The sequence below is a fragment of the Rattus norvegicus genome, chromosome 3, assembly GCF_036323735.1.
Source record: "Rattus norvegicus strain BN/NHsdMcwi chromosome 3, GRCr8, whole genome shotgun sequence".
Lineage (NCBI taxonomy): Eukaryota > Metazoa > Chordata > Mammalia > Rodentia > Muridae > Rattus > Rattus norvegicus.
This window is the reverse complement of record NC_086021.1, coordinates 38103194-38121430: the sequence shown is the minus strand read 5'-3', so window position 1 is coordinate 38121430 and position 18237 is coordinate 38103194. Positions and strand designations below refer to the sequence as shown.

General features: G+C 44.7%; 1 protein-coding gene and 1 long non-coding RNA gene across 18 annotated transcripts in view; one reads left to right on the top strand and one right to left on the bottom strand.

Moving 5' to 3' along the window:
- Window positions 1-8163, bottom strand: part of Mapkap1 (MAPK associated protein 1) — a 202646-nt gene extending 194483 nt beyond the window's left edge. For 3 of the 16 annotated variants that reach the window (XM_063283508.1, XM_063283511.1, XM_039104766.2), the window contains exon 1: window positions 7641-8041. The gene's annotated coding sequence lies outside the window, so the exon portion shown is untranslated. Of the gene's footprint in view, window positions 1-7640 lie in introns of all 16 variants that reach the window. The other 13 variants (XM_008761721.3, XM_008761722.3, XM_039104765.2 and 10 more) reach the window with 12 other exon arrangements.
- LOC108350353 (uncharacterized) lies at window positions 8150-9731 on the top strand. 2 transcript variants are annotated; one of them, XR_005502095.2, is made up of 4 exons: window positions 8150-8254; window positions 8654-8805; window positions 9067-9151; window positions 9241-9731. It is a non-coding gene; the product is annotated as an uncharacterized LOC108350353 (long non-coding RNA). The 2 variants fall into 2 exon arrangements; XR_005502096.2 differs by having other exon boundaries at window positions 9060-9151.
- Window positions 9732-18237: the final 8506 nt, after the last annotated feature.

Sequence of the window (18237 nt, the reverse complement as noted above, 5' to 3'; positions counted from 1 at the left end):
TAAACAAACTGTTTCTCAGATAAACGCAATTGCTCCACACAAGGATCTTAAGCAAATAAACAAGTACAAAACAGGCTGAGATTATAAATTAGGGCAGACAAATCTGTATCTAGCCCCACACCAGTAAAGAGCATTCTATCAATATAGTGAAATGCTAATCTCCTAATTAACAACCTAATTAGGTAATTATGGCTTTGCAGAGGGATGCCGAAATGAAATATGACAACATGGTCACCTCTTTATGTGGCACCTGTGGGCCTTTTCAGCTGTCATCCTGAAGAGTGCAGTATCAATTTGAGCGGATGACAAAGTGCTGTCATTTTTCATTCTGATAATACACAGAATGCTTTGGACAAAGCAGTTTACAAAGGAAACAACTTGCCTGCTATTTTCCTAATTTAAATATGCTCACACAGTTGTTAAATTTTGCACATGTTTTTATACAACATACATGATGAGAATTACCATGCTCGGTTTAAGAACTACCTAACTGGTCATAATGCTTAATGTGCATGCCGATACCACTTGACTTATAAATACACAACGGGAAGAGTCTATGGTGACAATTCATAATGTCACTTTAATATTCATACCTTTTAATGACACTAGAAAAATTTAAAAATAAACTCGTCTTCAATTTTTTCTTACAGATAAAAACAATGGAATTTGCTCCTTTGAAAGTAAAGTAGGGGCCACCCTGAGCAGACAAAGTCACCAAGGCCACATAGGGGATTTCTACCTTGCCTGACTTGTAAACATAAAAACTGACTTGATCTATTCTCCTAACTACTTGCTTCCATTACAACAAAACAGAGTCTAGGCTCGGCCAGGCAACTTCAGCTACAGCTAACTTGTAACTCTGTATCTAGTGTATCCTACAGGGAAGAAATGGGACAAGGCAGACAAAGACCACAACCAAGTTATTTCCTTGGCTTTACTTAATTCTTACTGTAACAAAGTCCCCCTGCCTTTCCTAGCAGAGCAGCCGAACCGTTAGGAAGATGATGGCTCAGCTTAAGCAGCTTGCTGGGAGGCCAGGACTGACTCTACAACTGTTCTCTCACCTCCACCAGGTACCATAGCACATGCACATCATCCCCAAGAACATAAACAAAGATCTATGCCACACCTATTTGGTCTTCCTTTTTATATACTTGTGTGTTTGTCCCATGCCCACATCCCTGTGCACCTTCCATCATGTGGGTCCTAGAATCGAACCTGGAATTCCAGTTCATCAGACTTGGGAGTGGGAAAGTGTCCTTACCCACTCAGCCATCTTGCCAGCAGTGGTTGGCCTAGATTTTGTTTTTTAAAAACACAACTTATTTTTTTCTATCAAACTCTTATCAGTCGATCGACTTGCAACCTTAACTTCACAAATGCACACACCCTACCTGAAAGTAAAGACTTGAAGCTGTCACAGGCCCGCCCCCTCCCACTAAACAGGTGATGGTGGCATGTGCACCAGTACCCAAAACAAATGCCAATTCTTCCAGGAGTTTTTTTTTTTTTTAAAGTCTCACTATATAGCCCAAGCTACCCTCAAATTTATGATCCTCCTGCCTCAGCTTCCCAAGCAACAGAATTACAGGTGAAGACCACCATGCCCAGTTGCAGGAAAGATCCATGAACATAAACATTTCTCTGTATTTATAATCCTTTGACGAAGATCCTTATAACTAAAGCTACAAGCGTAAACGCATTCATAACTCCATCATAGAGCTTTTAGTAAATACTGCTCAAGGTCTTTTCAGAAGTTCTACCAAATTTTTACCAACTTATAGTCAGACAAGTAATCAACAGGTGGCCCTCTCACCACCAACTTTGGCCAGCAATATACAGTTTCACAAATCTTTAAACTTCATATCATAAGGTCATACCTATACTCACTCACTCATAAATACTGAAAAACGGCTTTCGGTAAGAACTAAGTGTATAGGAATAAGGAGAATGCTCAAAGCAGATAAAGTCCCACAAGGGCTGGTTCCAATATCCAAACATAGCGTGGCATGAAATGCTGACAAAAGTACCAATGAAGCACAGTCCCGGCCCAGAGAAGACCTCGTGAGCCAGTGTACATTTCTTCCTTTCTCACCCTCCATTTTTCTGACTTTTTAAAACAAGATTTCTCATGTAGCTGTCCTGTAACTCGATCTATAGACCAGGCTGGCCTTGAATTCAGAGATCTACCTACCTCTGCTTCCCAAGTGCCGGGACTAAAGGCATGAAACACCATGCCCAGCTTTAGTGGAAGTTTCTAATGTTGCTCAACACATCAATTTATTTAACCACTCCAAAAGAAGACTGAAACTTGTCTCAATAGTACATAATACTCATGATGCTAAGTAACTCACACAGTACAATCAAATTATGGTGACTATCTGTAGCATCCAGATGTGGAAATATTATTTGTTCATAACGACTCCTGAGGGTCAGCCCTGCATGCCAGACCCTGCAGCTCTCTTAAAAGCACTGTGGTTCATACAAGTACTGTCTCTGTTATCTCTCACAAGTACTGTAGGCTGCTAACACCACTCTACAGACTGTCCAGGTGACAAAGTGAGAGGCAGCCAGTATAAAACCCAGGTTGAGTGTGCTCCATGATACTTCAGTACTCAAGCTGCACCTCAGATCGTTGGTCTCCGGAACGTCAGCAACTAAAGTTTATATTAAAGAGCTGCTGTTTTAAAAAGAAGCTCATTCCTTCAAATGCTGTCCAACCAATTACGCTGCTGAAGCAGGACTTACAGCACAGGATCTTAAAACAAGGCCACACACAGGAGGGAGGAGGAGAGCTGTTCCACTACCAGAAGCATATTCATAGAAACATGCTCTTTTGTGGGATATTATGAACTTAACATTGCACACACATAGGGGTAAGTCTGACATAATGTATCTCACAAGCAATGACAATAATCCCAGCTGTCAATCTCTAACGCATTTTCCTACATTTCAGGTCTGGTTGCTGTTTGTTTGTTTTAAGTGGTTTCTTGCTGTTTTCTCACTTTTAATTTCTAAAAACTATTTTCTACTTTCAGTTCAAATTTTGTATTTCCCATCTTAAGTCTACTTCCCCGATGTACCCAGACTGCGGCCAAATAGAGGTAATAAATTCTGAATGACTGCTCAGGATTTATTTCCTTCATTTTTATATCCTATGTTATTTCTTTATACAGTAGAGTATGAATAAAAACAAGAATCTAAAAGGCCTTCAATTTTCACCTGGTGGAAGAAGGGGATTAAAATAAAAATAAATTAAACTCCTGGGCTGGGAACTCCCTGACCACATTTCTCTTCTCTCCTGATGACTCTCTGTCCCCTTTCAGTCAACAAAGCCCTGTGTACACGTGTGTGGAGCGCTGGCCCACCTTTCCCTTGGAAGCAATAACAAAGAATACAGGACCTGCCCGGTCAGGCACAGAGAAGGAGCATCAGAGATTTGGGGCATTGTCTACAGGGACCTGCCAATACCCACTGCTGTGTGACTTTAAGCACAGCAATTCCTGAAAAGACTTCAGCAAAATAAGCTTATTCCGCAGGTTGAGTGGCTCAGACTGAGGCACTTTCTCCATAACTGGCTTTCTGGCTGCCCATTTTTTCACCTCAAGAAGTTCTTCCTGTGTCCCTATGTCATCTCATCTACTCTAACAGCTATGAAGGTGAAGGAATGTATGTATGCAACAACATTATCAAAGAAACAATACTGTGATGAAGACCCAAGGAAGAGAAAGCTGATGGCGTGGTTTACAGTGCTACAAGCACCGAATCCAAGTACCAGAAGGTCCCCTCATTCAAATCTCACCCCTTTGGATTTAGTCTGATGAAATGAGAAAACCAGGGTTGGGGATTTAGCTCAGTGGTAGAGCGCTTGCCTAGCAAGCACAAGGCCCTGGGTTCGGTCCCCAGCTCCGAAAAAAAGAAAAAAACCAGAGAGAAAACCATACACTGGCCACTCTGCAGAACAAAGCGTCAAGTATTAAATTACTCCTCACACTGGTAATTCCCCAGATTTCTGATCAGTAATACCATCAGGACACTTCCTTCGGTGCACTGACTTCTAACAAGTGTTCTAAAATCTCAAGGCCAGATCACTTTCAGTAAGGAAGCGGTAACAGACTTCTTTGTCATCTACAATCTGACATCTGGCTGCACCCTTAAGAGCAAGGCCTAAACATCAGAATAGCGTACTTCTAAAAGATTCTGAATCTGAAACCTGTAAATCCATTCAACTAGAAGAGTTTCCAAAGTCTTCAGTTGAGTCAACAAGCAAAATACATCCCCACCAGAAGGGAAAAGGACAAAACCACTGGCTGAAACAGTGGCTAGCTGATGGGCCCTCAGTGCAGAGGCCAACTCCAAGCCTCCTGTGCCTAGCAGTGCCATTACACTGGAGCCCCCATATGTAGCTAGCTCTTTTCTGTAGCGTTTCTGCCAGGTCCTTGTCCATGCGGCAAGAACAAGCAACATGGTGCAGGGCTGAAGAAGCCAGCAGACACACGCTATACTCTAACTCAGTGGCTCTCCGCCTTCCTAATGCTGTGGCCCTTTATACAGTTCCTCAAGTTATAGTAACCTCAGTCATAAAGTTATTTTAATGGCTACTTCATAACTGCAATGTTGCTACTGTTATGGACTGTAACGGAAATGTCTGATATGCAGATGGTTCTCAGTGACCCCTGTGAAAAGGCTATTGGAGCCCCAGAGGCGATGTAACCCACACGCTGAGAACCTCAACTCTGGTTCAAAACACAACCTTATAGAGTTGGGAAGCTTTTTTCCTTTTGTTAACTTTTGGTTTGTGGCAGTAAAGCCTAGGACATCACTTGTACCAAGTACCCACTCTACCACTGAGCTGCACCATGACACCCTCTCCCCTCCCTCCATGCCCTAGTTCCCTCATCGAGATGATGCTTACACCTTCCCAAGAAAGGACAACGTCATGATGCACAGGAAGCACAAACGCCATTACTGGTATTCTGTCCTGGGGCTCTATGCATGCTAGAGCGTGCAAACACAGAACGTGACTACTTCATCTGAAGACACTTCTACCCTACTGGAAGGTCAAAGACCTCAAAGTGGGGACTTGGCTTTACTCCCAGTGGAATCCCAGTGCCTTACATTTGCCTGGAACAGCTGAGTGAATCACGCACCCTCCAAGTCTTCATCCACTGGCCACTAAAGAGTACAAATGAAAACTGATATTGCTCACCTGGCTTTGAGTTCTCTGGTTTACATCTCAAATGCCTGCTAAAAGCAAGAATGGCAATATCCTGGTGATGGGACTGAAGCTTTTGTAATTTGCTTTCAGTAAGACTTCATGGGACACTGACTTCCAATAAGTCTCTAACAGTTTAAACACATGTGCAATGGCTTGCTTTACTCGGACTAGAAACCGACTCACCCTCTAAGACTATATCCCAGAGGCCTTACAACTAATATTAGGCAGACCTACAATTGCCAGTTGAGAATTCCTTATTCAAAATGCTTGGCGTCAGAAATGTTCTCAGATTTTGGATTTTTTTTTCTAAGTTTTGGAGTACTTTTAGACTTTACTAGATGAGTGTCACTAACTTGAAATCCCAATCTATAATGCTTCACAGAAAGCCCAAGCCACAGACTCAGGCTCTACCTCTTACTTTCTTCCTTCCTTCTTTCCTTTTCTTTCTTTCTTCTTTGAGACAGGGTTTCTCTGTGTAGCTCTGACTGTCCTGGAACTCACTTTGTAGACCAGGCTAGCCTCAGACACACTGGAGGGTTGGGAGGATGGGGTGAGCCCTGGTTCTTAATTCAGATCAGCTTACTAAATATCCATAGTACTCCATTCCCAAGAAGAATAAAACGCTGGCTTGAGTTAGCAAAGGTCACATATCTAGTGAGGAGAGCATGCCACACAAAACACAAAGCCAGAGACCATGCCTATCTATCCTCCACTCATGTACCCACCTATTATCTCCATGCTATGAAAGACAATATGCTTTTCCCCCCTTTTTAGGATGTAGCATTTTGCTCTTTGCTCTTTCTTCTCTGCTCTCTTGCCCTCTTCCCCTTTATCCCTCCCCCCCCCCCCCCACGAGCTCATGGTCTGCCTTTACTTCTTCCCTCTCCTACTCTTCTTCTCTCATTAAACTTCTCCATATGGGAAAAAAAAGATGCAGCATTTTTTTACTTTATGTATATGGGTCTTTTGTGTGTATAAACACCACCTGTTTGCCTAGCATCCACAGAGGCCAAAACATGGCATCAGATCCCCTGGAAGTGGAGTTACAGATGGCTGTGAGCTGCCATGCGGGTGCAAGGAACTGAACTCAGGACCTCTGATCTCTGGAAGAGCAGCCCATGCTCTTAACCACTGAGCCATTCACCATGCCCAGGCTGGCTCATGCAATCTGTGCAAGTACTCTGCTGCCTCAGCCTACCAAGCAGCTACGACAGGCCTTGTCTACCTTTAGAGGACTGTCTGCACTCTCCACTTCAACGTGTTATTCTCCCTCCTACTCAGCTGCTTCAATATGTACTTGCATGGTGTGTCCTGGTAAGAAGGCGGCTCCGTCTCATACCAGCTGTGCAACTATCCTGTGTCTTCCTGTCAGTCAGCCTGAATTAAAATGATTAAGTGAGGAAAAACTGAAACTCATTTACCTCACGTTATGCTCGTTCCCTTCACTGAGTGTCATCTCTCAAAAACCTGACATGACATACTACTTCTGTATGACAGAAAAACTTTCACACCGTGTCTCTGTAGACTGGAGTAACCGCTCACATTAAGACTGGGTCTCACTTATGAAACTGCCATACAGTACCTGACCTATACCCATGCACAATGAATGCCTACTAAATGAAACATCCAAAGGATGTTGGCTCAGTGGTTAAGAGCACAGTGGAGCTTTTAAAAGGTTAACTGTAAAAAGCTGCCAAGAGCCACAAGGTCACAGAGGCAGTGCATTTAGCTAAAGGCATATATGAGTACACAGCTCCCCAAAGTCCAGTAAGCTTGAGGGGGTGTGACTGAAAAAGATGGGTGCAATTATCACTGAGAAAGAATTTTTGACTACAGCGTGTGTGGCTCCTAAACCTAGGAATAGCGAACGCACTTTATTTCGGCTCTGGGGGTTGCTCAAAACAGAGACCCATCCTTTTTTGTTGGCTATGTGAATGCCGACCTCTTAAACTGATGTGTCTGCCCACATGACTGTTTATACCTGGGAAGGTTCTGAACTTGGCCATTTTGGGGTTTGTAACAAACATGGTGTTTTGCACGGAGTTGAGGACAGTGCCAGTTTCAAATATTGCGGTCATTCAAAGGAGGCTGTAACAAATTTTCAGGTCCCTGGTTCATCTTATAGTTTCTGGCTTGAGTTATACACTTCTTTAAACTACCCCCTCCACACACACACACAGGTAAACCATTCCTTGTCAGTCCCATAAACAGAAAAACGGAATCCAAGTTCCCAGCAGCACTCTAGGTAAGTAAACAATCTGTGGGACTGTTTCAGGACTGCCCAGGCAATGCTTTGAAAAGTTGTTTTCACAGGATAGAGCGTGGGCACCGGACCTTGCAGAGTTCGGGGTCCTGAAACAGCCAGAGTCAAGGACGCCCCCACCCCCGCCCCCACACCACCAGGTCCAAAGTCTCTCCTCACCTAAGTCACACACCCAGCTGTCAGGCTGCCAGGAAACGGATGCTCCCAGGCCACCGAGCACGGCCCCAACGGGCGCCGCTGGACAGCGAGGACAGCGGGGTGCTGAGGGGTCGGAGGGTTCCGCGGGCGAGGGGGCGACGGCTGGGGCAACCTTTACCTGAAGCTGCTTCCAGCACTACAGGCCGCCTCGCCCAGGACACGTCCCTGAGGGAGGTCCTGACTCCCCTACGCCTCCCGGCCCCTACACCGAACCCTGCGCCCACGAAGTCCTCGGGGACCCGCAATCCTACCGGCCGGCTCGGCCCTGGCGCCCCGGGCTCGCCCTCATGACCCCGCCGCTCCCCGCAGCTGCCGGCCGGCAACAGCAACCCTGTTACCCAGAGCAGCGCCACGACCCGGAACCGTACCCGGCGTACCGGAAGTCCCTGATCGGCAAGACGCCTTTGGCTGGGGACGCAGTGCGCAAGCCCCAGAGCCAGGAACGAGAAGCCCTGGCCTCCCGGGGGCGGGACGAGGGGCGGGGTCTGGGGGTGTCTTGCGCATGCGTACTGCCCATAGCCGTTTCTGGAGCAGGTTAACTGACTTCTGTTTACTGTCAAGTGTTAAGGATCGCTGTAAGCATTTTCTGCTTACTTTTATAGGGAAACGTCTTCAGCTTTACTGCCATATCAGAAAGAAGAGTTCACCGCAACTATTATTTGCTACATGGACATACCAAACGCTTTTTAAACTACTATCTAAAATCCCAGATTAGCGAAGCTCTCAGACCTAATCAGAGAAGTGTTTGTTTGTTTGTTTGTTTGTTTGTTTTTACTGCAGCAATGGTTAATACAGAAACTAATAACTGGCCAAAGTGCAGAGATGAAGTGTCTGTGGAGTGCTCAGCCACAGTGGGACATTGTACATAACTTTTATTCTCCTGTTGTATTTGTTGTCTGGGAGGCTTACTAACTCAAGTCAGCTAATCTAGGCCTAGTCCTGGAAGCTTATAGCCTCTGTTTAATCTAATCTAGGCCTAGAACGTTTTCAGCCTCCGAGACTTCCTGCTGAATGCACTCCTGCTTTCTAGTTCTTTCTGATCGTTGGATGGCTATTCTGGCTCAGACTACTCTCCAAGCTGACTGATTCAATCTGGCTTCTCTTAGCTTCCGACTGAACTGCTCTGGTAGGCGTGGTATTAATTTAAGCAATCTGTACTGATCTCCTGGCTCCTCCTTGTTCTCTGACTCATTCTGTCTTCACCTGTCTCTATAAAACTTTCTCAGTAAAACTGCCTCTTTACCTCCTCTTGAGAGTTGGGCATGTCCTATCCTGTCAAATCTTTTTTCTGATTCGTCACTTTGCCTGACATTCAATTAGACATCACTTTCAAACATGGCTGCTTCCTTTCACCAACTAACTTTACCTTCGTTGTTTGAGATTAAAGGTTTGTATTTCGGGCTCGTCTGTATTTCAGTCGGAGGGATTAAAGGTGTGAATTAAGGACTAAGCCACACCACAACTAAAAACAGGTTTGTTTGCTTGTTTTGCTTGTTTTTTTTTTTTTTTTTTTTTTTTTTTTTTTTTTTTTTGTAACTTAACACAGTCTTGGGGTTTACAGTGTGATCAAATACCCAGCAGCAGGACACATCACACCTTCACTGAAAGGACCATCAATGACATTGGGAACAGTACCTTCTGGACATGACAAGCTCCCTGCATTCATGAAATCTCACTACCTCTGGTTACCTGTACAAGAAGCACACAGACGAAGCCAGTCAACATTCCAGAAAGGAAGCAGGAGGAGCTCACAAGCCCCAGTTGGTAAATGAGAAGTTACTTACAGTTGGTGTCTACTGGGTAGAGGGAGAATGGGTTTACCTTAAGGGTATGGCAAGTCAACCATCTCCAGTGGATGGCCTCACACCCAGGAATGTATGGGCAACACAAACTGGATCAAATTTTTTGAGGAAGGGGGCTAGTCAGAAACTTGGAAGAGGGTAGGGATAGGTCTGGGATGAGTTAGGGGAGATGTGAGTGTGACCAGGATACACTGTATGTATGGAGTGGTTCACTAATTTAAAAAAAAAAAAGTCAATTACCAAATACCAATTCTAACTTTCTGTGAGTCTTTGGATACCAGACCTCGTCTTGCTGTTTCTTTCCATTAGTAAGTGCCCAACTTCTGAGTATTACTATGAGACTCAAATGGGTTAATAATGTGTGATGAACACCAACAGCACGGGGCTCAACATATCACAACCCATGTTAATTGACATGCTCTTCACCCACAGTGATAGCAGCCATATTCAGGACTGGTAGACGGTTTGGGGAGGGATGTGAGATTAACTTTCTAGAACAAAAATCCATGGCAGAGGGCTGTGGGGACAGCTCAGTAGACCACTTGCCATGCAAGCATAAATACCTGAGTTTGATCTGCAAAACTCACGTAAAAATCTGTATGTGGTGGCTCACACTCAGACAACCACTGAGGAACAGGTGGGCAGAGCTCAGAGGCAGGCTGGCCAAGTCAGTCTTACCTAATTGGTCGACTCCCAAGACACACACAGACCCTGTCTCAAAAAATTAAGTTGACAAGGATAGGCAGATTCTGTGTACCTGAGGCCAGCCAGCCTGGTTTATATATCAAGTTCTGGGCCAGCCAGCACCTCATAGTGAGATCCTGTCTTTTAAAAAAAAAAAGTTAGATTGTCCTCTGGCCTTTGTGCGCACACACGCACACACACATACACACACATACACACACACACACACACACACACACACACACACACACACCACAAGAGAAAATCATGATAAAGCTAGGGAAGGGTAAGTTATTTGATTCTGTTGTTCTCTCTGAAAAATTGTCTCAAAAAAACGCATTTCAAGCCCATACCTTTAATCCTAGCACTTGGGAGACAGAGGCAGGCAGCTCTCTGTGAGTTCGAGGCTAGCCTGGTCTACAGAGTGAGCTACAGGATAACCAAGGCTACACAAAGAAACCCTTGGGGTGATTTTCAGCAAACTAAGTGCTGTACCAATGTAACCCCAGCATAGGGGAGGCTGTAGCAGAAGGATCAGAAGCTGAGGCAGCCTGATCTATGTAGAAAGACGCCTGTCATTAAAAACAAAACAAAACAAAAATGTATCTAGCAAAAGAACCAAAAGACAATCTTGGTGTATCTACACCAGTCTTAAAGTGACCAACAGAGTGATACCCTGTAGATTCACTCAAGCAGGATATGGTTGGTTTCTTATTTCATACTTGGGTGAGAGGAGAAGCAAACACCAATTGGACTCTCGCATACATGGCACCATGGGCTCCTTCAGGGACCTGCTGGATTCTTACACACACAACACCATAGGCTCCGTCAGGGGCCTGCTGGCATCACTCCATAAAGCAATATATGTTAACAAAGGTGGACCCTCAGTTTTCTAGGTCAGTTCTTTAAGGTTGGGGCTGTGAAGTTTGAGTTGGGCCTCTAGGAGAATTTGTTCCTTCTCTTCAGTGGTAAAGATGACCTGCAAAAGCTACTGACAGTCATCCCAAGTAGGCCGGTGTGTGAAAAGAATGGACTCTACTAGATTAGTGAGGCATAGAGGTCAGGTAGAAAAGGGCCAGTATTGCATGGCCTGATTCCCTGTTGTGTCTGCAGGCCCAAAGGCCTGCAGGGGGAGGGCCACGGTGGTGTTGGGATGCAGCTCTATGGCTTCATGTCCCCATGGCAGGCCCTGTGTTGTCCTCTGTGGGGCCTCGGTAAAGGGGTGTAGGAGCCAGGGCAGTAGAGCCTCAGCCTCTGCTTGGGGCTCAGGGGACTCAGGGCAAGGGGGAAGGGAGGGGTATCAAGGAGGGGGAGATCTGCAGTTTCATATTCCTGGAGAATTTCTGTCTTCTTCCCTGAGCTCAGAATGAGTCTTGAAAGTGAGAACCCGGCTAGGGAGAAAAGGACAGACCCAAGCAGTCTCTTTCCAGACAGTTAATAGGGGACCTGATCCAGGTGACTAGCAGATCTGGATCCAAGTCCCAGGATCTTACATTTGACTGCCATGGTTATGGAGAGATTGAATGTCCCTTCCTGGGGACAATTGACCCCAAAAGCTGGCCATTCAGATGTGCACATGGTCTGGAGTTTCTTTATGTCTACTGACAAGTTGTGTGCACATCCATGGACCTCATGTCAAAGCTCAGGACGAGACCCAGAAGGGTAGTAGAAAGTTTCCATCCTACATCCAAAAATTTCATCAGTCCAAGTCCAAGAACACTAAGAAGACCAATTAACACACAGACTATTCTCCCCTTCCTCGGGCAGAACAAATAGGCTAACTGGCCGGCTCATGCAGGGTCCAAAGTTTACAAGACCAAACCAGAGCAGAGTTTTCCCCAACCCCTCTGGAGAGGTTGGAACATTAAGGCGCGTCTGCCTGTACAAGTGACTGTCCCAGTTACTGTGACTCTTGCAAGCACAAACAGAAAGCAAAACTGGCACATAAACACAAAAGCAACCGAGAGGAGACACAGAGAACCATGGTACCCGCTTGAGCCGTTCCTCTGATTTACCGTCCCCCACAAGAGGTGAACTTCCCAGCCAACAATTGAAATGAGAGTTGGACCTCTATCAGGATCCCTTGAGTGAGACTCACGGAGTCCGTAATCAATGCAAAAACAGGAGTTTTATTGTTCCAGCGCATTGGAGCCACGTGCTTCAAGAGGGAGATGGCCCTAAGCAGACTCTAGCAATTATATATTTTTGATAAGGGCAGAATTTAAACAAAAAGCAACTGGGCAGGGTACTATTTGGGGAGCGAAGTGACCTTCAAACTGATTTCTGGTCAATGGATCATTCGAGACTTTCCAGAGAGGGTCAGTTGGGAGTCACAGGTGGCTTTGTCTGACAGTTGGCTTGCAATTTTTCCAGGAGCTAACCTGGCTCTACCCTTCCTGGAAGGGAGGGGTCTTAGTGCTTGGAGGCTTGTGGTAGAATTGTCCACTGGCCTTAGATTGACCCCAACTCTGGCTCTTTCAGGGCTTTCTGGACTCAAAGTCTACTTGGAATGGAACCTAGACCTTATCTGCTAAGCCAGGGCTACGCTGACCTCCCTCCCCCAGTCCCTCTAGATCTTATCCTCTCTTTTTAACCTCTTTGGAGCCCACCTTGAAGTCCAACCATCTAATTGTCTCTTGGACACACAAAACCAGGTAAAACTGTAGCCAATCGGACTGCCAAGTTTGTGTAGATTATAAAAATCAAATCCCCACTCTGCCATTCCATGGCTCTGTGAGTCGCCACCCTATGCTGCCCCTCTTTTACACAGGTCTTTACTCATGAAACGGGGAAGACAGGCACTAGACAGATGGCTCAGCGGCTATGAGCACTTGCAGTGGACCTACCAGCTCTGAGCCTCAGGCATTAACAAGCTACTTGCCTCTCTGTTGACTGTTTCTTCACCTAGGCTTGTTGTGAGGCTCCAGAAGTAACACATGGAGTAATACATGGAGACTTTTCACATCAAAGCAAAACTACAAAGTGGAGTCAGAAACCCTTGGTCACAACTTTCAAAGGCCCACCCTTGTTTCTTTTTTCTTTTCTTTTTTTTTTTTTTTTTTTTGGTTCTTTTTTTCGGAGCTGGGGACCGAACCCAGGGCCTTGCGCTTCCTAGGTAAGCGCTCTACCACTGAGCTAAATCCCCAGCCCCCCCACCCTTGTTTCTTACTTAGCCAATAAGACTGATTTCCAGTCGTGCTGAGGCTCACACATTCAGGACATAAGTCTGAGAGGGGCATTTCAGATTCAAATCATAACACCTACCCTTTTGACACGAGTCTATCTGATGGGCCACGAGGAAGAAGGTGTTTTCTTGTTTCTTTTTTTTTTTTTTAAATATTTTATTTATTTATTTGTTTGTTTGTTTGTTTGTTTGTTTGTTTTGGAGCTGAGTATTTATTTTATTTATATATGTACACTGTAGCTGTCTTCAGACACCAGAAGAGGGCATCAGATCTCATTACAGATGGTTGTGAGCCACCATGTGGTTGCTGGGATTTGAACTCAGGACCTCGGGAAGAGCAGTCGGTGCTCTTAACCACTGAGCCATCTCTCCAGCCCCCTGTTTTCTTGTTTCTTATGTGTTGAAAGCTTCTGCTGGAGGTGTAGCTCGGGGCCTACCTAACATGCATGCACTTAAAACACCATCAACACTTGGTAGTGTGCATGTTGACCAAAAGGTTGCTCAAACCTGAGCTTGAGATGAAGCATTTCAAATCTGACTCTGGAAACATCGGCAGTGCACAGACAGGGCCTCTTTGGCAAACAGGTACAGGAAGCTGCAAGCCAGCACAGTGGCGAGGAAGCCATACTCCCAGAAGCCTGCCAGAGCTTGGAGACATGGGGACAGCTTCCCCGTGCTCTGTGAACCTGTACTATTGTTATATTTAAACCTGCTAGTACATGTCCTTCTTGCCAATGTTGCTGCCTTCTGATCTTGAAATGTGCGCCCTGTCCTGTGTCCCAGGAAAACATAGGCACCTATTTACACTGTTATAGGACAAAGAAATTCCAGAAAAAAAGTAAGTTAGGTGTCAAATTTTCATTCAGACTATTCTAAAGAAGTCCCAGACGTATAGAAGTTCACAGCAATATATTATTTTTTAAATATAAGTAATAATTCAATTAAGATTTAAAAAGAAAAACAAATATTTTGCTTCTAAGTCACTTTGGTTACTGGAAGGGGAGTGCAAAATTTACCACCCAAAACCATCTTAAACATTAAGACTCTGAAACGAATATTTAAATACGGGCTGGCGAGATGGCACAGCAGGTCAAAGGAACTGCTGTCAAGCATGATGGCCCAAGTTCAAATCCTGAAACCCATAGAGCACAAAAAGGACCAGTTCCTGTAAGGTGTCCTCTGACCCTCTGACCTCCATACAGACCAGTTAGCATACATGAGTGCACACATACATACACTCAAACACACGTGCGCACACATGGCGCCAATGTAATAAACACCTGTCAATGGACTCAGGAGTGTGGCTCAGTGGTACCATTTCCTGCAGAGGGTGTGTGAGGCTCTGGAATGCAGCTGATGGTACAGGCTCGGCAGACATTTTTCTGTGGCCTTTTCCTGCTGATTGTTACCTCTGTTGAGTAACTCTTTTTGGGTATTTGGAGTGAAAAAGGAACATCGGACTGGTGTCACAGTACCTCACCAGCCAGCTACATTTACATTGGCAAGATAAGAAGGACGCGTGCTAGCAGATTTAAATTTAACAATAGTATTTATTTATGATGCTCCAAAATCTAGCCTCATAGCCAGCTCCTAGCATCACTTTTCTGATTTCAGAGGTTAGTTACGACTGAGTGCTGACTCCTAAATTAATAGATGCTAACAGTACTTAGAATGTTAAAAAAAAAATTGGATGTTTTGTCGAATGCAACTTCCAAGAATGCATAATTAACAGTGTCTCCATTAATATACAGTATGTTCAACACTGAGACACTGATATCATAAATAAAGGTAGACATGGATAAATTTATAATTAAAAATGCATTAGAAATTACAAGCATAATTTATTTACTAATGTGCACTGGAATAAATTTTATGTGTTATATTTTAAAACAGGGCATTAATAAATAATAGTGCACATAAAATGTTTTTGCAGCTAAAAATATTTCAATAAATATTAGTAAGTTAAATGCACTGCAGGGTTATAATTGCTCTGGAGTAAAGTTTCTAGAATACAGTTTCAGGGATAGCTTCTTGAAAGCATTTGAGATAACTGGAACAGGGGCCAGTGCAATGGCTCGGCAGGCAAAGGCACTTAGTAAGGCATATAAGACATGACTTCGATGCTTGAAACCACATATAGGTGGAGGAGGAGAGAGCTGCCTATACAAAATTGGCCTCTGGCTTCCACACATGCGCTGTGCATACCTCCTACCTGATGTTAACAACTTTTTAAAATGTATATTCAAAGTGTCAGAAACAGCTACCTTTTTCTGAAGTTACAAATATTTTTTCAGAACACCAAGAGATTCCCAGTGAATGACTGATGACTTTGAAGTCAGCCTGGGCTGATCTGTAGGTTAGGGAACCCGAATGCTTTATTTATTTTAGTGTTGTGTTACACACATATAACATGGCGTCCATGATGAGGTCAGAGGGCAGCGTGCACGAGTTGCTTTTCTCCTTCCAGCACGAGTTGCTTTTCTCCTTCCACCACGTGAATTTTAAGGGTGAAACTCACATCTTATTTTTGGCACTAACACCTTCACTGCTGAACCATCTGGTCAACCCAAGAATTCAACTTTTACTTGTTTGTGTTTCTGATTTGTTGAATTTTTGTTGCTGTTGTTGGTTTCCATTTTTTTTGTTTGTTTTTGTTTTTGTGATGGGTTCTCATTATATATCCCAGACTGACCTAGAAGTCACTAAGTTGTAGCCTAGATTGACTTCAACTTGCAATCCTCCTGCCTCAGTTTTCCAAATGCTAAAACTGTGACTGTGTACTACCATGCTTCATTTATCTACATAAATCGTAGCAATGTCTTCCATCCAAGAACCTCTCTAGGTCTCTCCCCCACCTACCTTTCACTCTGAACTTGACCTTGGTGGATCCTGGTGTGTGGCTCAGTTGTAGGAGACTTGAAAAGGCCTCAGTCCTATGCTCAACTTGGCAGAAGAAAAGGAAGTGTGCCTTTGCTTTCTCTCTGTCTTTCCCTGTCTGTCACCCTGTCTCTTTCTCTGTCTCTCTGTCTTTCCCTGTCTCTCTGTCACCCTGCTTCTTTCTCTGTCTCTATGTCTCTCTGTCTTTTCCTGTCTGTCACCTTGTCTCTTTCTCTCTCTGTGCATGTGCGTGTGTGTGTGTGTGTGTGTGTGTGTAGAAAGTTGTGTGTGCACAAGAGTGGAGGCTTGAGTCTAACCTTCAGTATTAATTGGTATTTTGAGACGGAATTTCTTTCTGAACACAGAACTCACTGATTGGATAACACTGACTGGCCAACCAGCCCCAGGGACTCTCCTGTCTGTCCATTGCTGGGATTACAGGCATGTGTGCCCTTGTACCTGACGTTTTAACATAGGTACCAGTGATTAAACTTGGGTACTCAAGCTCGCACACAAGCGCCTGATTGATGGAGTCCCCCCCCCCCCAGCCCACAATGGCATTATTTTAAGATTATATCTAAAGCTGGGCAGTGGCGTTCACACCTTTAATCCCAGCATGTGGGAGGCAGAGGCCGGTGGATCTGAGTCCCAGATCAGCATGGTCTACAGATCAAGATCTAGGACAGCCAGGACTACATAAAGTAACCCTGTCTCAAAAAAAAAAAATGTATATTTATTTGAGTTTTTAAGTTTTGACACCACATAATCTCAGAACGATTATAAACCCCACAGCAGGGGTTGGGGATTTAGCTCAGTGGTAGAGGGCTTGCCTAGGAAGCACAAGGCCCTGGGTTCGGTCCCCAGCTCCGAAAAAAAGAACCAAAAACAAACAAACAAACAAAAACAACAACAAAAAACAAAAAAAAAACCCCACAGCACACAACAGCATCTATTTACCGATTAAACTTGGAAAGAGAGCTTGTACTTATGTGTAGTGTATTTTTCCCCCTTCTAAGACCATAGTTGATTAACAGGACCGAACAAACGCCATCCATTGCTGGGTGAGCTTGCTTCTAGGCCAGACCACAGGGCTTTCTGTACCTAGCCTAATTCAGCCTTGAAACCAGTACAGCATTGTCGTCATCCCCCCCCCCCACCCCCCATGTAACCAATGGGGAAACAGACCCACAGGAAGGTGAAATCGTTTGCTGAAGATCCTACTGTCTGTGGCTGGCTGACTTGAAAGCCCCAAGCTCGCCTCTTTCCCCCTCCAGTAATAGTCATCAGCCACTGTTCCTAAAATAATTCAGCCTTCTAGAAATCAAGTTGCCTCCCAGCATCTCAGGGTCTCTTCAGCTGTATTCTTTTCTTCATTGGTATCTAATCTAAGTCCCTCCAGCTCCCGTTTAAGATAATTCCCTCATGCCCTGTCCTTTGTAGACAGGAACTGATGTTTAAAACACATGAGCAATATCCCTTTAGATATTTGAAGATGGCTATTAAATTCTCCTTAACCTTCTCTTCTCCAGGATACATTGCTAGTAACCCCAATTCCTTTTGCCTTTTCTCCCAGGACCCTTTTTCTAAAGCATTCCCCCTTGAGCCACATGCCTTGAAATCAGTTTCAGGTTTTCCATATCTCAATTCATTATCATCACCTTCAAGGAGCACGCGCACATGCGTGCGGAGGACCATGCTCAAATTTATACACGCCAGGAGAGCAGCTGTGCCCGTGACATCCAGAAAATAGCCGAGCCTCCAAATAGAGCTCTTTAAAATCTTTCCTGTGACTTCATCATCTTCCCATTCTACCTGGATGATTTTCCTGGTCAGAAATAACCTGTGACGGCTCAAATGTCGGTCCTCACAGCAGTTCGTAACTGGCACTGGTGACGCACATAGTAGGTGCTCAGCACATAGTAGGTGCTCAACAAATGTTTTGATGAAACAGAATGATGATGATCAATTGAAAACATTCCACACTCCGCCACTTCTCCTTGGTGAGGCTCAC